Source organism: Aplysia californica, unplaced genomic scaffold, assembly GCF_000002075.1.
Source record: "Aplysia californica isolate F4 #8 unplaced genomic scaffold, AplCal3.0 scaffold00459, whole genome shotgun sequence".
In the NCBI taxonomy this organism is placed as follows: Eukaryota; Metazoa; Mollusca; class Gastropoda; order Aplysiida; family Aplysiidae; genus Aplysia; species Aplysia californica.
This window is the reverse complement of record NW_004797729.1, coordinates 314498-320031: the sequence shown is the minus strand read 5'-3', so window position 1 is coordinate 320031 and position 5534 is coordinate 314498. Positions and strand designations below refer to the sequence as shown.

The 5534-nt window shown below is 42.2% G+C and overlaps 1 protein-coding gene across 2 annotated transcripts in view; it reads right to left on the bottom strand.

The window, feature by feature from the left end:
- LOC101845864 (post-GPI attachment to proteins factor 6) overlaps nucleotides 1–4655 on the bottom strand; it is a 27253-nt gene extending 22598 nt beyond the window's left edge. The window contains exon 1 of one of the 2 annotated variants that reach the window (XM_005105224.3): nucleotides 4280–4655. The gene's annotated coding sequence lies outside the window, so the exon portion shown is untranslated. The remainder of the gene's footprint in view (nucleotides 1–4279) is intronic. The other variant, XM_005105223.3, reaches the window with a different exon arrangement.
- Nucleotides 4656–5534: the final 879 nt, after the last annotated feature.

Genomic DNA, 5534 nt, shown 5'->3' with positions numbered 1-5534 from the left:
TATTATTATTATTGTCCGTCGCCGATTTGGTAGAAATTTTGAAGAAAAAAGAACATATTATGTGTTTGCCCTCAAATTCTTTCAACTTTTGTTGAAATTCTTGCCATGAATAAAATTTTACTCCCTTTAACATGTGTTGCCTTTTAACAGCAGACACGGAGAACAGAAAAAAGAACAAACTGCGCATGCGTCATTCAGGTGTATTACAACAGAAAATCTAGCAATATTGGGGTGTAGAACACTTCGTTCCAAAAATGGGGAACGAGGAGTTCCGCACAGGTCCAGCACTTACCGTGACAAGGTCCACTGAGCAAACTATGCAAGGGTTAGGGTTTAGGGTTAGGATATCCCGCTCAAAATATCCCCTCTTTTGTGTCATTGGCCAGCCAGCCCTCTGCGAAACTCCTTCCCAAAAATGAGTGCGCTTCTCGTACTTGTGCCTTTAACTCTTTTTATCCGGGCTATGGGTATACTTGTAACGAGGACCAGTCCGTGCTATGAATAATCTCTGAACAGCTATATACGGTCACGTCAAACTGCTAGTTCAGCTTGTAATTACCAAAATACATGCAAATGCAGCGACGCTAGCTCTGACTCAATAATTAAATTTTCCAATGAACAACGGTTTCTTTGTTTCTGATTGGTGTAGAAACTTGAAAGATATCTCGAAAACCCTCATTCACGACCGACAAAGTACTTCTTGAAGTGGCGCTAGGTTATGAGGGGGAATGAGACTAATTAGATAAAAGTGACTCTGAATCAAGCGCCGTTGGGGATGATAACGAACAGGAATTTTTAGACTCATCTTATAGCGATTCAGATCATGGTGAAGGGACCAGTACTGGAATTCGCGCAGTACTGATGGGTAGGGCTGGATCTATAAATTCAAGGGGGCGTGTGGGTGTGGCAGTCAGGGTCAAGTTGGAGGGAGGATTACACCTCAAAATCTACATTGTGCAATTGTTGTAATTCCTTACCACATACATTTACAAATACTACATTCACAATTTCTAACATAACTGCCAAATTTCCTTATAACCTTTATCTAAGACAAGGAGTATGTTAAAAAAATACAGCACTTTGAAATATACATCCTGGATTCCAACTCAGGCGGCGCAGTGGTCCCAGGACGGGCACTCCTGTACAAATGCGGTCTGTTTGTTTATATGATGGCCATTGTGGGATTGAATCTAGATCTAGAATCTTGAGATCTCTAGATTCTAGGCCAAGATTAGATTCTCGATCTAGATTATATCTAGATCTAAATTTTTAGGCCACGGCTATAGCCTACCGTGGCTATTCGGACTCGAGTCTGAATACCCACATAAGGCTATTCGGACTCAAACTCCAATGAGCGTGCGAAATCACTAGGATGTGAAGCAGACTAGCAATTCGACCTTGGCCTTCCTCAGTTTTTATGATCTGGCCAAGGAACTTACAACAAATGGACGCCGACCGCGGTGACCCAGTGCGAACTGTGGTCTTTTCTTTAGAAAGGAATATTTTAGTAGGGCCGGGCAGTGGGCAACGGTATGGGAGGGAAAAGATCTATAAATAAGCATAAAAAGAAGGTGAAAGTGATGGGGCGGGCCTGGGGAAGTAAGATGGAGAGAGAAAAAGTAAAAAGTAAGAAAAATAGAGAGAGGTAAAGACATGATGCAATTAAACGTAGAACGATGCATCTTCCTGATTGGGTGCTAATTTTAGTAATGTGACATCATCACTTCCTGGGATACCCACAGACTATTTTAAGAAGGCCGTGGAGGTATCCAATGGAATGACGTGTTTTCGGTATGTTATTTTAATAACATTTAGTAATTTCTAGATCTAATACTTGGACATGATGGAAGACCGCTTAGATTGTTGATGCACAGAACAGCTGATGTTTAAAAAAGAAAACGGTAAACACAAAGACAATAAACCCCACGAAAAGTGCTGAAAAGACGCCAGAGGATTCCCCATCCCCCTCTCCTGCATACTTCCATCACTACATATATTCATATATACATTAAAAAAACGAAGTGACTATTCGGACTCGAGTCCGAATATGAAAGAATGTTATTCGGACTCTGATTCTTGTCCAGCATGACATCACTTCCGACTTCCGACTTCCTGTGACTCGTGACTCCGGCTTCCTGTCCTGCCTCAGTCGTGACTCGCCTCAGGCTGGGTAGAGACCGGGATCGCTTCGGGCAAAATGGCGTTTTGAGCAGGAGCCGAGTTTTTATCTTATGATGAATTTGAGGTCGGCCTGAAAAGTTATAGCGCTTTTAATAAATGTTTATTTGTCAAGAGGTCATCAGAAGCAATTACAGATGGCTCGTTAGCGTGTGTCGGGGTCAGATGGGCGGCCTGCACACGTGTGGCTGTGTGCGTGTCGGGGAGGGGGGTGGGGGGAGCACTATCGGTCCGGGCGTTGAACGTCGCATACGCGTCAGTCTTTTTTCCCCCGGCAACTGATCATTATTAGTAATTACAATAATAAGCTAGTCTTGACGTAGATCTACGCAATAAATTGTGCGCTGGTCTATGGAATCAAAAGTTGCCGTATGCTCAGCTCTACACAGCAACACAACTTTTTCTTGGTAAACAATCGAGATGACACAGGCTTGTGTATTTGAACGAATCGGTCTTTTTTTTTTTTACACAGCTCATAATATGCAGGTGCCAGGTGGTCTGCGAATTTTCAATTTTACCTTTTTCTACAACAAAGAAAAGTGGAAAACATGGGTGGTGTTGGGGGGGGGGGGGGGCGTATCAATGAGGCGGCAGGCATCGGATCGGCAGAAAAGGTGTGGGGGAAACTAAAAGATGGCGGAAAATGGGAAGCCCTGAACGTTAGATCTATAGAACGAAGACACTTTTTTTTATTCGGACTCGAGTCCGAATATGAAAAAATGTTATTCGGACTCGAGTCCGAATAACGACGGCCTTAAAAAAAATAACAAAGCAACAAATTATAATTTATGGGAAAAACTATAGGTCAGGCGGAAAGAGGAGAAGAGCTCATAAAATAATTTTGTATGACTTCAAACACAGACACGCTGTCCATACAGCCTTTACAACTTCTGACAGCGAAAGGTAGATAAAAGCTTGATATAGACACTTCCATCTTTGGTGCCATGCGGTTGTCTTATAATTAGATGAAGTCACGTGGTTGGAGGGGTATCCCGGTCGGACGTCAAACAAGATGGCCGTCTTACCTAAAAATAGTTTGCATCGTTCTACCGTGATTGAGCTCGCGTACTGGAATTTGAGTCTGAATAGCCTCCAGCAGCTGTTCGGACTCGAGTCTCGATAGCCACTTTGATCATTTTAATTCAGTTTATCTAAATAAGAAGGCCACCTCTATTCTCACCCGGGGTGAGAATAGTGCAGGCGAGTCTTTTGGCTATTGTCACCCGGTGCGCGTTCACCGTTATAGCCTAGATCTAGGCCAACAAATTTTGCGTTCACCCTAAACCACAGAATTCTACACTGTGATAACAGAAAAATTATAGAATTCTGTGCCGTGAACAAACGTTCCATTACAACTGTAGCCTACTAAAAGCGTACAATTTTGTCTGTGGGCAGTGGAGAGAGAGAGAGAGAAAGAGAAAGAGAGAGGAGTAGCGCGAGAACTTCCGGGCAAAACAAAATGGCGACCCGCGTAGTTCGACTCGATTCGAAAAGTTAAATAGTCGTAGCATCTTTGTAGACATCCAAATTAATTTACTTTTGTATTTTAACATCATTTTTTAACTTTGTCTTGGTCAATTTGATCGTCCACACCGATAGACAGTATTCAGACAGAGACAGAGAGAGAGAGAAGAGGGGAGGAGTAGATCTTGCGAGAACTTTCGGGCGGGTGAGAATAGCCACTTCCAAATAAGAAACACGTAAAAAATTACTACAGATCAACAGGGGGTACTTAGACCTAGATTTAGCGTGATTTAGTGCATACGGGACCACAATTGTAGGAGTGCCCCAGGATGGGTACAGAGTCCGGTCCATGGGGGCTGGGGTACGGCCAGGATAAAAAGAGTGCTAAAGTCAAAGTTAAAATAAACTACACGCAGCCTAGATCTACTGCTTGGGTAACCTACCTTGTTTGGGTTGTTTTTTTAAAGCCCACCTAAATACCAGTCGTCCTATGTAAAAAAAAAAAATGCAATGTTATAGATCTAGATCTAGATTCTAGATCTAGATCTAATTGATTGTTGGGATCTGGTGGATCTGGGACCAACAAAGACGCACGACAACATCAACAAGCAGACAGTCTGTCTGATGAGCAACTTACACAAGATCTCGATCCTTGTTCAAGTTTAAAAGCAGTTGATTCTAGATTCTACCCCGTCCTTAGAACATTTCCCAAAAAAGACGACCATTGTTCACTTATTTAACGAGCACTCACAGCAAATCAGATCGAAATGAACTCAGCAGATTCCCAGACATTTATATGATAAATTGTAAATAGGATTCTCTGGATCGATTGTTTCCGTTCACACTATCTAACCCAGGAAGCAAAACAAGGCCAAAGGTCAAAAAGTTCGGTTGCGGTGCAATAAAAAAAAATCTGAGGTTGGTTTTAAATAAACAGCGAAACAAAACTAATAGCATGCTTTATTTTATTATTATTTTAACAAAACAACTTTCTATCCCAAAAGTTATATTCCTTATAGAAGCAGCAAGGCATAAAAAGACAGGAAAAAGACTGGTTTTAATTCCAATCTTATAAATAATAGGCCTAGGCCTACGCAAAGTATGATAAAGTGAATGCATGCTCTAAGGTTTGCCCAGATATACCGTCAACAACAAAATCTTGGCGTCAAAACTGTCAACTGATAGTGGGTGGAAATAGCTTCCAATTATTCTCTTGCAAATACAAATAATCCGCTTATATCGATGTGCTTTGAGAAGTGGACTAGATCTAGATGTCGATATGAAATTGAAAATATAAAGCCAAAGAGGGAAAAAAAGTAGAGGTCAGTGGTTTTTACACTACACAGTAAACTAACAAGAGGCAGGGGGGGGAGTTACGGTGCCAAAGACCGACCAGCGCAAGGCACACACTACACACCATCGCAAACTTTTTTGTAGCATCCTTGTTAAGGCCTGTTTATGGCCGCTTGCTGGGGAAAATGGAAAGGCGAGGCATTGACTCACTAACCGTGGCACTTGCCATTTATAGGGTCGGTAGGGAGGTGATGCCCAGCGCGTGGTGAATCGCTCACGTCTGTGAGGCACTGTACTGTGTTGGAGACAACACTTTGTAGGCCCTACATGACCTATTACATCCTGGTGTGTCGAAAAGGCTACTTGCCAAACTACATGTACTTGGCGCGTATAAACGGACTTAATGAAGAACGGATGCGTTGACCGTTTTAAGTCGTTAGCGTGGTTTTTCCCGTATTTATGTTCGTGAGCTTTGCCAGGTAACCAGGAAGCATGTCGATAAAGCAAAGTGGGCCCCAAAAAGTCGATATATAACAGAAATTGTTTAATGAAGATATTGGAGGAAATATTTCGTAATTGGAAAATATTATGTTGATATG